General features: G+C 50.5%; 1 protein-coding gene across 2 annotated transcripts in view; it reads right to left on the minus strand.

Moving 5' to 3' along the window:
• ADARB1 (adenosine deaminase RNA specific B1) overlaps nucleotides 1-16,324 on the minus strand; it is a 111,048-nt gene that overhangs the window by 48,778 nt on the left and 45,946 nt on the right. The gene's annotated exons all lie outside the window — the stretch shown is intronic.

Here is a 16,324-nt window from a genome sequence, read left to right on the forward strand (position 1 = left end):
GGCAAACAGAATCCGACCTGAAAAAGCCCAGCATCTTCAAAACACACAGAGCCCTCCAGTAATGAAGTGGAACTGCCAGGAGACCAGTTCATAAAACACACTGCACAAAGTAACGCGGCCAGGCAGAACCACACAGGGGGCCAGGACCCCGTTTCCTGGGGACAACGCCACCAACCTCCATGTGGGCAGCCAGGCCAGGCAGAGCCACTCACCCCTTCCCAGGCAGCCAGGAGCGCTCGTGTGCGCACACACAGAGTCACATACTCGTGTGCACACACACAGAGGCACATCTCGGGGCACGGGATCCCCGCACTCGGGCTAGCCCATGCCCTTGGCCCCCCTCATCCAGACAGGCTGTGTAGACACTCTCCCACATCTAGGGGGCCCTGTCCTCCGAACAAAAGGCAGTTGCAGCTGGGAGGACATGAATGGCAGAGTCCTTCAGCCAAAGAGAAGTCGATCAATGTGTCAAACTCTTCTTTTCAACATGACTGACTGTGTCTTGCAAGAAAAAAAAAAGTTCCTTTCCTGGTAACGCCAGCATCCCTTTTACGATTTAGTATTCCAAAGGTGCACACGAATTAACACCAGATTCACCAACTGCACGCAGAGCTGAGCCATGTCTTGTCACGTCAAGCAGCTTCTATTACCTTAGACCTATGGGTGTGCCCATCCAAATGTGCCCCACAGAACAGGTTGCCCTGCACAGCCCCCTCCCCAAGGCTCCAGGCAGTGGGCACCAGGGGAACAGAATCCACCCCTGGCCTGGGGTGGGGGTGGGGCGGGGGGACCAGAGTGCAAACCCGAACGGTGGGCCAGCTTGGTGGGCAGAGCCCAGGGACTGTCCCCAGCCTCAGGTACAGCCGTTCATGCCGCTGATGGAGGCGGTCATGCTAACTCTGCTTTCCTGGACTCTGTCCAGTATTTTCCCATGTGGCATCCAAACTCCACACGGCACGTTACTTTAACTGTATTTTCTTTCTGTTGATGCTCTGGCATGGGGAGAGGCCTTGCTGACCCCAAGAGAGACTGCCCCTCCCCAATGAACCAATTCTCAGAGACAGCAGAGGGCTCAGCCAGGAGCAGTGCAAACCCCAGTGCCCACCACCATCCAACCTCTCCCCAGAACCCTCTGCCTCACCCCAAAGGCTCTCAGGCAGGGACCAGGCCACCAGAAGTCACTGTTCCAGCCCAGAGCCTGTCAGCATGACCCAAACTGGTTGGTCCTGCGTGGCTGACTCTGCCCTGCCTTTCTGTTCCCATGTTGTTATTCAGTTGCTAACACAACAAAGTTGTGTCCGACTCTGCAACCCCATGGACTGTAGCATGCCAGGCTTCCCTGTCCTTCAATATTTTCCAGAGTTTGCTCAGATTCATGTCCACTGAGTCAGTGATGCCATCTAAGCATCTTGTCCTCTGTTCACCCTCTTTTCCTTTTGTCTTCGATCTCTCCCAGCATCAGGGTCTTTTCCAATGAGTTGGTTCTTCTCATCAGGTGGCCAAAGTATTGAAGCTTCAGCTTCAGCATCAGTCCTTCCAATGAATATTCAGGGTCGATTTCCTTTAGGATTGACAGCTTTGATCTCCTTGCTGTCCAAGGGACTCTCAAGAGTCTTCTCCAACACCACAGTTCAAAAGCATCACTTCTTTGGTGCTCAGCCTTCTTTATGATCCAACTCTCACATCTGTACATGACTACTGAAAAAACCATAATTTTGACTATATAGAACTTTGTAGGCAAAGTGATGTCACTGTTTTTTAATATGCTGTCTAGGATTGTCATAGTTTTTCTTCCAACAAGCAAGTGTCTTTTAATTTCATGCTGCAGTCACTGTTCACAGCGATTTGGGAGCCCAAAAAAAGAAAATCTGTCACTGTATCCACTTTTCCCCCATCTATTAGGCGTGAAGTGCTGGGACCGGATGTCATGATCTTAGTTTTTTGAATGTTGAGTTTTAAGCTCTTTCACCCTCATCAAGAAGTTATTTAGTTCTTCTTCTCTTTCTGCTATTAGAGTAGTATCATTTGCATATCTGAGGTTGTTATTTCTCCTGGCAATCTTGATTCCAGCTTGTGACTCATCCAGCATGGTATTTCACATGATGTACTCTTGTGGCTCAGCTGGTAAAGAATCTGCCTGCAATGTGGGAGACCTGGGTTCCATCCCTGGGTTGGGAAGATCCCCTGGAGAAGGAATGGCTACCCACTCCAGTATTCTGGCCTGGAGAACTCCATGGACTGTATAGTCCATGGGGCTGCAAAGAGTTGGACACAACTGAGCAACTTTCACTCACTCCACATAGAAGTTAAATAATCAGGGTGACAATATACAGCCTTGATGTACATACTCTTTTCCCAATTTGGAACCAGTCTGTTGTTCCATGTCTGGTTCTAACTGCTGCTTTTTGACCTGCACACAAATTTCTCAGGAGACAAGTAAGGTGGTCTGGTATTACATCTCTTTAAGAATTTTCCACAGTTTGTTGTGCTCCACACAGTCAAAGGCTTTAGCATAGTCAATGAAAGAAAAGTAGATGTTTTTTGGAATTCTCTTGCTTTTTCTAAGATCCAACACATGTTGGTAATTAGATCTTGGTTCTTCTACCTTTTCTAAATCCAGTTTGTACATCTAGAAGTTCTTGGTTCACATACTACTGAAGTGTAACTTGAAGGATTTTGAGCATTACCTTGCTAGCATGTGAAATGAGTGCAGTTGTGCAGTAGTTTGAACATTCTTTGGCATTCCCTCTCTTTGAGATTGGAATGAAAACTGACCTTTTCCAGTCCTGTGGGTCTATTGCTAAATTTTCCAAATTTGCTGGCATATTGAGTGCAGCACTTTCACAGCATCATCTTTTAGAATTTGAAATAGTTCAGCTGGAATTCCATCACCTCCACTAGCTTTGTTTGTAGTGATGCCTCCTAAGGCCCACTTGACTTAGCACTCCAGGATGTCTGGCTTGAGGTCCGTGATCACACCATTATGGTTATCTGGGTCATTAAGACAGTTTTTGTATAGCTCTTCTGTGTATTCTGGCCACTTCTTCTTAACATTTTCTGCTTCTGTTAGCTGTCCCCATGGAAACTCCCCAAAGGCCTTCTCGCTGCCTTATCCCTCCATACCCCAGTGGGTGCTACCATGCTCTACAGGGCATGTGTGCAGCCAGGCCTCTCCAGGGCACCCACTGCTCACGATGATCCCGTGGGTGCAAGAGGACACAACTTGGTTCTCAAGACACCTGGTGTGATGACACTGAGTCCATTTAGGTTCCTTTCAACTAAAGGGCAGGTAACAGTCTATGAGACACAAGGGCAAGCTAGCTTCCTACAAGCATGTGCACAAGCCCACTTCACATCCACTCTACATTCATATCAAGAGGCCGGCAAAGTGGCAGTTACATGCATACAGCCTTCACTTCATAAACTGATAGCGTGCTTTTTCTCATCAAACGACATGACCCAATGCACAATGAATCTTCATCAAGTAATAAATGCCATATTCTCAAGAGTAAGCGTGAGGCAGAATCCACCAGAACGACAAGGCGAGTGGGGCCCTGACCACGCTGAGCCTGTGGCTGTGGTCAGGCAGGGCCCTCAAGAAGTATCATGCTTCTGTGTCTTAATTTATCTAACAGCCACTCCACACGGAGTCCCCAGAGGTGAAGTAATGACCTCTCTCTGCATCTATCATAGTCTTCTTTCTTCCCACTTCCTTTTTTCACCTTTAGCATTATTTAAGAGAAGCGTAAAAATAGAATTCCCATGTTCATGAGAATCAAGAGATTCACAGCAGAATGGCAATGATTTGCTGTTTCAGATAGGGATTCCAGAACCATTAAATTGACAGTGTATAATCTAAAAAAAAACTTCAAAGCTCTTTTTCTAATTTAAAAATACATCAATTTCGGACTTCGGCTGTCACATCTTTGCAAGTTAATAACTACTGAATTCCAAGAGAAAGTCATAAATAGCCAGACACCATTTAGCATCTGACATTGCTGGTACCTAATTAAACTTTATTTTTATCTAGGTCCTAGAGTAAAGACACCAAAATTTAATGTTCCTAGACTATTAATCTAGAATAAGACTCTTGAAAACTATTTTTCTACTCTTACAAGAAGGAAAAAAAAAGTTTATTCTATTAGAGTTCTAAACCCTCTAAATGAGCCAGTTATTCATTAGTTACTCATATATAATCAAGACATGGGAAATTGTAACAGTACTTGATTTAATATTAATATTATGGCACCTGAGAAATATCTCTTAATAAGAAAAGCAGCACTTACTCACCCCCTCGTCCTGCCGTCCCCTGGGGAGGAGTGGGCATGGGGCAGGGCTGAGGAGGCAGGCAGGGCTGGAGACCAGTGCCCACAGCCCCAGCGGCTCCGAGCCAGCCCACCAGTGGACGAGGTGAGACACAGCCAGACTCCACACAGTGGAGTGGAGCAGCACAGTGGGCAGGCCGGCCTGATGGCTCGGGTCTGCGGCAAAAGAGAAAGGATGCCTGGCTTTGAGCCTGAGAGCCCAGAAGGACGGAGCTGCTGAGCTCAGAGGCCTGTAGAGGCTGGGGTGGGTCACTGGGAGTTCACTCTGATGTGCCAAGCTGGAGATGAGGTAGTCGCCCAGAAGATGCCGGGGGACCTGGGGTCTGAGTACAGAGAGCAAGAGAAAGGTCTGGGCTGGAGACTCAGGTGTGGGACTCACCACTAGAGAGGAGGTGAGAGTCTCGAGTGTGGATGGGACACTCGCTGCTGCTGGGGAGTGAGGAGAGGGAGCAGCCATGAGGTGGTGTGCATAGGACAGGTTTATCCAATGACCACCACCTGTCGGTCACTACCCGTGCTTTAGCTCACTTAAACATCACCAAATCTCAGTAAAGAAGACTCTGCATGACCGCACGAGGGGCAGCCTGGACACAACCACCATCTGTTTCATGACCAGAAGGGATGCCAGTCAAGCCTCTGTGAGGGGAGTTGTGCAGTGCACAACCTGTACGAATGTCCAGCCATGATTACAGCATAGGGGCCTCCCTGCTGAAGCCCTGCTCTACCTCCTACTAGCCTGGGGGCCACAGGAACTTCTCACCCTCCTGGCTCCCAGGTGACAGTGCAGGTTCCCTCCAGGCTTGCTGGGGAGACCAAGTGAGGACAGTGCACAGGGCAGGGCAGGGGCCCCTCAGCTTTAACTGCTCTTGTATTAGCAGCACCGCTTTACAGAGGAGCCTGCCAGTGAGAGAGGCTAAGTGACCTGTCCACAATCACAACTGGGCAGGCAGCAGGACCCTGTTCAGAACCCAGGACATGCCCAGCTCAGACCCAGCGCTTCAACCTCTGCAACACAGCCAACACAGCAAAAGAATGGCCACTCAAGTTTACTTTTTTAGTATATTAAGATTCTACAGTATTGTCAAAATGACATGCACATATTTCTTTAACATTGCACATTTCTACTTTCTATGACAGAACAGCTTCAAGCAGACTAAGGTGAGTGTAGTTGTCAGTCTACTTGCAACATTGCTCCACTCAGGTAAGATCATGGATTCAAGTAAGCTTTTTCCATTTTCTTTTAAAGTGACTTTTCCAAGGAACTTTGGATTAAAATAAAAATCTACACAGCTCAAATAAGTAAAGCAGGTGTTGAATTTGGAAAAAAAAAATCAGGGAGACACTTGAATTGAAATTAGGCCCTGAAATTAATTCCAATACCCAATCACGGTGGACAGTGACTGCAGCCATGATATTAAAAGATGCTTGCTTCTTGGAAGAAAAGCTATGACAAACAGGCAGCATATTAAAAAACGGAGACATCACTTGACCAACAAGGTCCTTATAGTCAAGGCTATGGTTTTTCCAGTAGTCATGTATGAATGAGAGTTTGACCATAACGAAGGCTGAGCACTGAAGAATTGATGCTTTCGAACTGTAGTGCTAGAGAAAACTCTTGAGAGTCTCTTGCACTGCAAGATCAAACCAGTCAATCCTAAAGGAAATCAATCCTGAATATTAATTGGAAGGCCTGATGCTGAAGCTGAAGCTCCAATACTTTGGCTACCTGATGGGAAGAGTCGACTCTTTGGAAAAGACCCTGATACTGACAAAGACTGAGGGCAGGAAAAGGGGGTGATACATGAGATGGTTGGATGGCATCACTGACTCAGTGGACATGAGTTTGAGCAAGACAGTGCTCAAGAGCCAGAAGACAGTGGAGGACAGGAGCCTGGTGTGCTGCCATTCATGGGGTTGCAAAGAGTTGGACACAACTGAGCAACTGAATAAAGTCACCTATAGCAAGGAAGTAGCCACAGATGGTGGTAGGCAGATGGCTCAAGCGTTCCATGGATGACGGAGGTGATCCACAAGTGGTCATGGTGGCCCGTGGATGAGTGCCAGCAGCAGAGGCCATCTCAAACCCAAGAGGCCTGGGCTGTGCAGGGAGGGCTCGGACACCTAGCTAAAGATGAAAGGAAAGTCTGAAATAAACACTGCCATCAAGTCTGAACATAAATTTGAAGTTAAACTGAGTTTACAATTGATAGTCATGATTGGATAGGTATTTTTTCTCTATTGTATATTCTTTAAAAATTATTTATTAATTGAAGGATAATTGCATTACAGAATTTTGTTGTTTTCCGTCAAACATCAACATGAATCAGTCATAGGTATACATATATGTATGTTTTCCTTTAAACATTATTTTTTGAAGCATCCTTTAAAATGCTTTAGCTATTATTGATTATTAATAACAAATTAGAACATAAACTTGTTGAAATACAAAGTAAATCTGGCTGGTTCTTCAAAGAAGACAGAGTGACTTTGCTCAATCTAGAGTAGAAAACCTCTAGCCTAGTTGATCTATTTATAAATGATTCCAGGGTTGTCGTTTTTTAACTGGGTATGTGTAGATGAAAGAGCTGATGTGAACATATGTAGGTACAAAGAAGGTTCAGTTCAGTTCAGTTGCTCAGCCGTGTCTGACTCTTTGTGACCCGTGGACTGCAGCATGCCAGGCTTCCCTGTCCATCACCAACTCCCAGAGCTTGCTCATACTCATGTCCATTGAGTTGGTGATGCCATCCAACCACCTCATCCTCTGTTGTCCCCTTCTCCTCCTGCCTTCAATCTTGCCCAGCAGCAGGGTCTTTTCCAATGAGACAGTTCTTCGCATTAAGTGGCCAAAGTATTGGAGCTTCAGCTTCACCATCAGTCCTTTCAATGAATATTCAGGGTTGATTTCCTTTAGGATAGATTGGTTTGATCTCCATGCAGTCCAAGGAACTCTCAACAGTCTTCTCCAACACCCTGGGACAAAAGCATCAACTCTTCGGCACTCAGCTTTCTTTATGGTCCAACTCTCACATCCATACTTGACCACTGGAAAAACCATAGCTTTGACTAGATGGACCTTTGCTGGCAAAGTAATGTCTCTGCTTTTTAATATGCTGCCTAGGTTGGTCACAGCTTTTCTTCCAAGGAGGAAGCATCCTTTAATTTCACGGCTGCAGTCACCAGCAGTGATTCTGGAGCCCAAGAAAAGAAAGTCTGTCACAACGAAGGTCAAGAGGACAAAAGTGACCAGATTTGACTACAAACTTCAGCAAGACTGAAGGGGAAGAAACAACTTGAAAAGAGATCAGAGGCGTGAAAGCCTAGACCCGCAGGTGGCATCTGAGGCATGCAATTCTTGAGCCTGAGGAGCAGACACACGAGGGGCACACTCAGAGCCGTAAGAGGGGAAACATCTCAGGGTCTGAAGATCTGAATCTGCCACCAAATGGACGCCATGTGCAAGGAGACGGTGATAAAAGGCAACAACAAAAACCCATATCTTTGTCAGCAGTGTCACTAAAATCTGTGACTAGAGAGCACCAAGGGAGTTGAGACCAAAGCAGTCTGTTTACTGAGGCCATGAAGCTGGGCTGGAGGGCAGTGGCGGGGTGTCACCCAGTCTGAGAGGGGGTGACCCAATTCAGGTCCCTCAAGCTGATCACCTACAAAGGTGGGAGCCTAGGAGACCCCGAGTCCCAGGGTGGGGCAGCCCGCAGGCCTCACCCCACCTGCAGATCTGTATCCCCCCACTGCCAGGAGGCCCTCAGGAGACGTATCATCCTGGGCGGACGTTCACAGGGAGGTGTGGGAACAGGTCCCTTACTCGTTCTGGCCCGCAGGGATCTCTACTGGCTGGAGTGTGCCTTCATCCCAAATGTCTAGCACTCTGGGATCTCGTAGGCAGAATCTGAGCCATGACTTGGAGGCCCTGGATTACACCATGGATCCCGGCTACTGCCTGGCCAGACCCGACCCCTCTCCCCGAGACCCCGTCCTGCTGCAAGGTTGGCGTCAGGAGAGCAAGTGAGGGTGGGGACAGGACAAGAGAGTGGGAGTGGCTTCAACACAGCCGTAGGGCTGCAAGACACATTTTACGGAAGAGGAATTTTAAACCTTAAGTAGTCACATTATTTCTTCACTTTATGTTGGCAACTCTTCACTAAAGATCAAACGCACATATACAAATTGTGGTTAGTCTTATTAAAATTAGCAATCTGTTACCACACATTTAGAACTTGAGAGTACAGACTGGGATTTTTTTTCTTTTGCATTTTTTCTTAACTATTGCCTATTTGAAATATTAAGCTAAAATAGTAGAACTACAGAATTATGTTACACATAAATAAGCAAAGCAATACTTTTTTAAAGATGAGAACAAATTATGCAACTGTGCAAGTCTGTAATACAGACTCAATTTATTAGTATAGTTAAACATAAATTATTTGATAAAATTTAATTTATAAATCAGGTCACTCACTAAACTAAACCAGCTGTAAGTATTCCATGCCATTGTCTCCTGGCTCCTTTAAAACGGTTAAAACAAAGCCAGTGAAGCGAAACTTTCCTGCAGACTTTTCTACAGGAAGATGTAAAACAGGTTTTTCCCGTTATCTCAGCACGACCCCACAGCGCCACCTACTGTCTGAAGGTGTCCACGTGGGGCTCTGGGCACGCTGGACAGTGCGGTCTGCCCTCTCCACCGCTATGTCCCGGTTCTCCGTCGGTGGCAGGCAATGACACAGAACACCACCAACAGACAAGGCCGCTCTGTGATGAGGGTGGGTGGGGACATCCGAGCGGGCCAGAGGGCGCCTCTGGGAGGAAGGAGACACGGTGGTGCTGTGCTAAGTGCACACTGTCAGCACACGTCTCACTGCTCACAGAAACGTGATTTTTATCACATGTCAACTATATCTCAACAAGGTCAGCTTTAAAAAAAAAAATCCCAGAAAAAAAGCACAAATTGTATGAGAAAGTCATCGTTCAATTTGAAATAAAATAGAAAGGTATGTAGATTTCAAGAGGAAGGAATGAACGGATTCCAAACACAGAATGCATCAGTTGGAAAAGACTGGAAAGCATGGTATCTCTCATCAGGACAGCAGAGGACGGTGCCACCAGATCTCACTGCTACGGCTGAAATATCACACGGGGAGATCAGGTCGGGAAGCCAGCAAACTGCTCCAAGCACAGAGCTGTGTCAGGGAGGCCAAGATCCAAACTCGGGCTGCAGCCACGTCTCACCACCCGCTCCACCACCCAGACAACGCAAGAATGCAGGAAGAGGGTAACACTGAACCAAAAAGGCACGACCCGATGATAAGGCTGGTTAAAATGCCCTCCATGCCCCCACCCCGACAGCTGCAGCCCCCTCGGGCCCACCAGGCTGCTGGGGTCCTCTCTTGTCCCCAATCCCCTGCTCCGTGCCCACCTCCCCGTGCCATCTGCCTGGAAAATATACAGTGTTCAGAACTCCCCACCCCCATGAAGCCTGCAGCCCCTGTCTGGAGAGCAGGTCGCGTGCCTCTGCCCCGCTCCTGTCACAGCAGCAGCAGACACCACTGTCATCACTTGCTTCCTACCCACGCCCAGCCACGTCCATCCCCCGGGGCTGCAGAGGCCTGAGTGCCACCAGGAACCAAGAGACCCACCCTCTCCTCTAAGCGGCTCTGGGCTTTGTTCTTCCAGGATGGGGCCCACGGAGCTCTCATCACCGCTGCCAGTTGCCACCTGACAAACTCCAGGGAGTGACGAGAGACCACATGGAATGTCCCAGCTCATGTTCAAAAGGTGGGCCACAAACCCAGCAGCAGTCCACAGAGTCCTGGGCACAGCCAGGGGTGCATTATTAAGGGGGTTAGGAAACACCAATCTTCTAGAATTCTCCATGTGCACAGGAGGGGCAGGCGGTTTCATAGATTCATCGTTTCAAATTTTGAAAGGCTGTTACGTAGTGGTGACTACGTAACAAACCCGTCCACAAGAGGGCGATGCTAGTATTTCTAAAAATCCCTCCGTGAGGACACGGAAGAACACCAGATTTTCCTGTATTTACAAAGATCGAGCAACAGAGGATGGGATGGTTGGATGGCATCACCAACTCAATGGACCTGAATCTGATTAAAACTCCAGGAGACACTGGAGGACAGAGGAAACTGGTGAGCTGTAGTCCATGAGGTCACAAAGACTTGGACACAACTTAGTGACTAAACAATATAAAAGAATCTCTTAATTTTTCTTTTACACATCAGTCTTAAGTGTCTGGATCTATTATCTGGTATTGAGTCATGACTAGAGCTCAAAACAGCTAGGAGAAAATCACCAATTCTTCTCTAAGAACAACAGATACAACCGCACACAACACTGCAAAGGTAACTGAATTTTTATTTACCAAGTTGTAGTTTTGAGGTTGTGCTAGGCTTAGTCACTCAGTCCTGTCCGACTCTTTGCAACCCCATGGACTGTAGCCCGCCAGACTCCTCTGTCCATGGGATTCTCCAGGCAAGAAAACTGGAGTGGGTTGCCATGCCATCCTCCAGGGGAATCTTCCCAACCCAGGGATCAAATCCAGGTCTCCCGCATTGCAGGCCGATTATTTACCGTCTGAGCCCCCAGGGAAGCCCACTCGTGAAGTTAACTGTGCACTATTTTGCCTGCAGCCACCCTCAGCCAGGGATATGCAGAGAAGGCACATGAGGGCCCCTCCTGGGTCCTCTCTGGGATGCTGCCCCCTGGGAGAGGTCCCACCCCTGGCCTGCAGGTCCCCCTCACAGCCGACGCTGCCTGGTGGCAACCACGACTGTCCTCTGCTTCCAGTAGCATCAGTGGGTGCTGTCTGTCCCACCCACCCTGGTCCCAAGGGCCTCGGTTAGCGCCTGCCCACAGGTGTGAGGCCCATATCTGCTAGATAAATGACAGACTGGGTCCAGGGTGCAACAGAGCTCTTCCTTGAACACTGCTGCAGGTGCTACGAAGCAGAATTACCAAAGTGACAAACTCCCAAGCTCGGGGGCCCCCAACTGTGGCCACAGTCCCTCTGTCCACTGGCTCCACGCCACCCTCCCCTCTGCCTGCCAACATCTGGCAGGTCTGTAGCTTCACTCGACGTTCCCTGCTATCTGAGCCCCATCTGAGGCCCTGGAGCTGAGAAAGAAGGGGCCTGGGACGTCGAAGGGGACACCCCCAATTATGCAAGACCAGCCAGGGGATCATGAACCCAGTGCCTGGTCCGCACCATCACCCACCATGAAGGGTGGGGAGGAGGCCGGAGCCAGACCGTGGTCAGAGGTGACAGCCTGGGGAGAGTCCTCCCAGCAGATGGGCTCCAGGTGGGGGGAGAAGATGGAGTTCTTCCCTCCCCCCAGCTCTAGGCCCTGGTCCACTCACCCGAGCCTCACCCCAACCCCAGGCCCCCCAGCAGTCCAGCTGCAGCACCCTCCACGCACCTGACCACCTAGCAGGCCCCCATCCTTCCCAGCCTGTCTGAGGGGCAGTGAGGCGCAGAAGCAGGCCGGCAGTTCCAGAATGAGCTCCTGGCCCTGCTGATGAGCCCATAAGGCCTCCCTGAGAATACGCTCACAGCAGCCTCTAACTGTCTACCCCGCACTGAGCGCCGAGGCCAGAGCCGCGGTGACACCCTCAGGGCCTCTTGGGCACCGGGAGGGCGAAGCAGCAGGAAGCGGGGGAGGGTGAGCAGGGGAGGGTTCCCCAGGAACCAGCCTCTCCACTCTGGCTTCAAGTCCACACGCACAGCCTCAGTCAAGGGCCGCTGCTAGGGTCTCAGTCTCTAGGCTGCACATATCATGGGACAGGCCCCAGAAGCAGAACGCCAGACCCAGCTGGGGCCCAGGTGCCCACCTTGGGGACGGTTCTGGGAGGATCCCCAGGTGGCTTTCGGGCTGGTGCTGGGCCAACCTCCAGACATGCTGGGTTTCGCTGTCAGTGGGCACTGCTTCATATGTCCACTGGCCAACCCTATTTCATTTCTGGTGCCAAACCTGTGCAAGCTTTCCTGCCCTTTTCTCCCCACTGTCTTGTCCATACTGGTTTGTAGGGACCCATATGCATTATGTGCTTGAGAGACCACGCGGGCCTCTGCCTGTTTGGTACACACTGATCAGATACACATCCTGCGAGGCACACACCTATGTCATATGCATACCTCAGCCAGGTGCGGGAGCAGTGAGTTCTTCCCCAGTCAGTGGGTGCTGGCACCACACTTCATTCCACACCTTGCTTCTCCCTCCCCCTTGATGGTGGCAGAGCTGCAGACTTGATGGGCCTGCTGCCACAGGAGGCATGGGGAAGGGATGTGTAGATATGATGAAGGCCCCGATTCAGCTGGCTGAGTTAGTGTAAAGGGGACCTCCCTGGGTGGGCTCACCCAATTAGGGTGGAGGAAAGAAATCCGAATGGGAGGCAGTAGAAGAGGCTCCCTCCCCCTCCCGTGTCCAGGGGTTGGGGCCAAAGGCCTGCATCCTGCAACCACAAGTAACTCGGTGGGCTGGGTAGGGCCCTTGGGCATCTAAACTCTGGACCAGGTGAGAGTGGGAGCAAGGAATCTGGCCCTGACCCTGAGACGGCTGGAGGACACTTGCTGCAGTTTATTTCACAGTGACAAGAAGTTAGTCCACCGATGCTTCCAAGGACAGAACTGGGTTCACACTCTGCACTGAGCCGGCGGGTGACCTCTGGCGGCTGGGGAAGTGTGGCTGGCCTGACGCTGGCCACGCCAACTGCACCAACTACAACCACTGCGCCCACCACGCCCACGACGCTGGCCACGCCCACCACACCGGCCTCGCCCACCACACCGGCCACGCCCACGCCCTGGGCTCATTGGACCCTGAGCGCGCCTCCTCCAGGTGGCCTGGGGAAGCAGGCCCTGACCGCCCCACAGGGCAGGACACAAGCTTCCCAATGAGTGATGACTGGATCACCAAGGTTCACATGCAGAAGCCTCCAGAAGAGCACGGTCCCCGGCAGGATCCGTTTCCCGCTCGGCTTCCTGGTTCCAGAGCAGAAGAGCGAACACTGGCAGACCTGAGCTGGGTGGACCACGGTTCCCTGGGCAGCACCAGGGTCCCCACAGGGCCAGTCTCTGCCCCTGCCTGCCCAAGACCCGTGACCTCACAAACAGGGGTGCTTCTGCCTGGACGCCCCTTGTTGAGCTGACGCTGATGAGTCAGGCACGCCACACAAGGACACCTTCTCGGCAGCAGTGACTCATGCCAGAAGCACACTGAGACACTCTTCATTCTCAGCCAAACTTTTCTTTAGTTCACTGACCTTCAGAAGTGTTTGTAAACTGAAGTGTCATCTGCGTTAAACAGATTCTGTTAGCCAATAAATCACAGTAAGGGGGAAAAGTCAAGTTTCTACCCCAATATGTAAGGACTCAGCCACCTGCCTAAGCACTAAGCCCTCGCAGCACTGCCTCCCACTCCCCCCATTGCTGGTGTGTGTTAGGAGCACCTGGGGTCACCTGCCCCTGCCAGGGCCTGCCTGATGCCCCAGGGGACCCCTCCCAGGCCCACAGCTACCCTGGCTTTCAGAACACCCAGCAGGCCTGTGAGGATCTTGAGACCACCCTGTCCCCAACAGACCCTCCTTGCTACTTTCTTCTCTCTGCCAAGGCTCCTGCCAGCAGTAGCCACGTGTGCACGTGGTCTGGTCGTCACAGGGCTGGGGCTCTTGGGCACCATATGGGGAGAGGGAATGTGTGAGACAAGCAGGACCGTCCCAGAAATAACTGTCCCACCCGAAGGACTGACATGTAGGTGACAAAGAGATTCATGGGGACACAGGCCCAGGCCTGTTTCAATACGGTCACAACTTCCCACACACCCAGCAGTCCAGAGTGTAACCCCGTGTGAAGGCAGAGAGGACCGCAGCCTGCTGCTCTGAGAGCCAGTCCGTGAGCTGAGGGCCATCCCGCTCAGGTTAGCCCCGCAGTCCACGTCACCATCGCAGCACCCGCAGCTCTGCATCTACAGGTGTATGAGTAGCACAGGGGTCACAGGTCCGCGTGAGAGCTATTTCATTGTGCACCCTTAATTTCTCTTTTACTACAAGTGGATATGGTCATAATTATAATGATTTCACTTCAGAATTAGAAGGGGAGTCTATACATATTTGTCATAAGCAGACTGCGGGGACTGGTGGCAATGAGACACTGAGAAAAGCCTCAGCGTCTGAGCAGAGCCAGGCCTCCCTGAGTCCCCCTCAGGTTAACTCCCTGAGGTATCGTAAGGGCTTCCCAGGTGGCACTAGTGGTAAAGAGCCCACCTGCCAATGTAGGAGATGTAAGAGACTCAGCTCGATCCCTGGGTTGGGAAGATCCCCTAGAGGAGGGCATGGCAACCCACTCCAGTGTTCCAGAGGAGCCTGACGGGCTACAGTCCACAGGGTCGCAAAGAGTCAGACACGACGGAAGCAACTTGGCTTGCACAGCACGCATGGGGCCTTAAACTCTGCAGGGGCTCCACCACCCGAGCGCAAGAGGCTCCAGCCTCGGAATGTGTTCTCACCTGTGAGACACAGGAAGCAACTTCAGCCTGTTTAAGGAGCAAGAGAAGTGGAAGCAGGGACTGGCCTGGAGCTAAAAATACAGGCTGCCTGCAGCGCTCCCGCCAGACGGCAAATGAGGCTACTGACCAGGAGCGCGTCAGCCAAGAGATACTTTATCCAGCCAGAAACTTGCGTGCTTTTTTCTTTTTCAAATCACTGTGAAAAAAAAGATTAACACACGGGATTACGGTTGCTAGAATTAGCGCTCATTTTATGAAACAAATGCAGAGTGTCTACTCTGCAGGTGCCGCCTATCAGCACAGACTCAGCAGCAGACCTGATTCCTGACACGGGGTGTCTGACCATTCCTGTCCTCCATTCTGCTTCAGATGCCACCTTTTGTCCTTTTTTTTTTTTCTGTGCCTTCAGGGACAACTGCCTTGTGCACAGGATCAACAACAATTCGCTTCTTCAGTGCATGCTTACGTCACATGAAAAAACACTTTCTAACTCACTTCAACAGCATAATTAAAGCGATAGTTTACATCACATGATAATTGGCTCTGTGGCTTAGCTGTGAAAGCACTGTCTAGTAAACAAGAGACCTTGGGTTTGAATCCCAGACGGGCCTAAGAGGGCAATGTTTTGGGGGCTTCCCTGATGGCGCAGTGGTAAAGAATCCACCTGCCAATACAGGAGATGCAGGTTCGATCCCTGGGTCAGGAAGATCCCCTGGAGAAGGAAACAGCAACCCACTCCAGTATTCTTGACTGGGAAGTCTCATGGACAGAGGAGCCTGGTGACCCACAGTCCATGGGGTCGTAAAGAGTCAGACACAACTGGGCAACTAAACAACAAGAACGTTACATCTACAGCACCCTGGATGTAGGTGGCCATAAATCACAGCTCACTTGCAGTGCTAACGCATGGTCTCACTCTGGGCTTTTTACCATCTCCCAATCAACTCTGGCTATAGAGAAACTGATTTAAGATCACTAATTGAGCTAAAAGGTGAGTTGTGGTTACAAATACAACTCCGTCCCACTAGCACAAGCAGTGGTAAAAGTAATCATGCTTTTGCCCTCTCCATATACTTGCTGGCTATGTACAAAAAAGAAAAAGAAAACGGAAAGAAAGCACCAGTTGAAGATTAGACAAAACCTCTTCTAAAGGTTTCCCTGGGAACCAGGGACCTGACGTTCCTGAGGTCTACGGACACAGAAACGACAGGTGGGGCCTTCCAGGTACAATCCCAGGGCCCTGTGGTCAGGCAGGGCACATCATCCACCCCTAACCAACCCCATGGGCTCCACGCCCACCATGGCCCAGAGGGGGCTGTGTCCTGGCTGACACGCCTCAGCCCCCAGCGAGGGAGTGGACAAGGGAGTGGACGAACGCAGAATGCCCTCTTTCTGAATGCAGCAGCCTCTGGCAGCCACTTCCTATAATACTTCTTCCCCAGGAAAAAAACCTCCAAAGTTCAGCGCTTG

The sequence above is a fragment of the Dama dama genome, chromosome 19 (assembly GCF_033118175.1).
Source record: "Dama dama isolate Ldn47 chromosome 19, ASM3311817v1, whole genome shotgun sequence".
In the NCBI taxonomy this organism is placed as follows: domain Eukaryota; kingdom Metazoa; phylum Chordata; class Mammalia; order Artiodactyla; family Cervidae; genus Dama; species Dama dama.